Here is a 1,258-nt window from a genome sequence, read left to right as displayed (position 1 = left end):
ATATATATATATATATATATATATATATATATATATATATATACAGTGTATATATATATATAATTCTTAGTAAAAAAAAAAAAGTAGTAATAATTCAAAATTATGATAGAAATTGTAATTAGAACATGTTTTTTTTATTGAAATCCTTTAGGATAATTTTTTTTTACAAGGGAGCTAAAAATTTAACTCGTAACAAATTGAGTGAAAACTGTAATTAAATTAATTCACAGTGGACATGCATGAACAAAACCTGATAATCATGTTCATGTTCTGATAATCATAATTAGATGCTGATCATCTTCAGTCGAAGCAAGAAAATCAGAGTTCACATGAAATGCTTCTAATCCATTTGACATCATATCATTTCCAAACCTTAAAACTTTCTTTCCAGTGTGGTCTTTTGGACCCCGTTGTGTGTGTCTATGTTAACACTCTTGACTGGTTTTCTTAATGGAGCTTCTAAGAGTATCCAGCTATTTGCACATATGCCACAAACTGTCAGGCATCTGCAGCACGGTCCAAATCATCTCACCACCTCTGAGGCCAGCTGAGGTTTAGTCTGGACCTGCTGACGGACAGCAGAGGCTCAGAGGTCTGAATCATGCCATGATGTAGTGTATGTCTTCGTTTTCGGTTAGCTGTTAAACAGCAGGATCAGAAGTTCTGACGTACCATTGTGATCTGTTTAACCCGCACTATAAATAGACACCTGCTAAATGTCTAATCTCACCGACAGCTGCAAGTCTGTGAGATATAGAGGACAGAAAACCATAGAGTGTGTGTATATATACACTAGGAGATGTGCCAGAAAGTGTGTCTCCAGAGAAGAGTTCTGTTTTACTGGTGTAATGTGTCTAAACAAACATTTGTTGCAAGTTTTCTAAGGCTGGTTAATCTGTGCCGGCTGCGTTTGGTAAAGGCTCTGAGTGCTCAGAGACTTTAGACACTCGTCGTGTTACACTTGCGCACCTCCTTCAGCTCCTTCCCGTTACTCAGCAGATCCTGGGAGACACTGATGAAGACCATTAACCAGAGGAGCAGCTGTTTCTGTAACACACCTGTCCACTTTGATCTTCAGCACCCTGCAGAAGCTTCTGATGACCACTGGACGAGGAACTTTATAAGAGAGCAGATTGTGAAAGATAGCACACAAATACATCTTGACAATGTCTGTTAAAGAGTGCTTCATCTGGAAATCATCTGTTGTGTAGCTACAAACATCTATATTTAGATTTATTACTAGACCTATATATTTACA

This window comes from Sinocyclocheilus grahami, unplaced genomic scaffold, assembly GCF_001515645.1.
Source record: "Sinocyclocheilus grahami isolate Dianchi unplaced genomic scaffold, SAMN03320097.WGS_v1.1 scaffold252.1, whole genome shotgun sequence".
NCBI lineage: Eukaryota > Metazoa > Chordata > Actinopteri > Cypriniformes > Cyprinidae > Sinocyclocheilus > Sinocyclocheilus grahami.
This window is presented reverse-complemented; position numbering follows the sequence as displayed.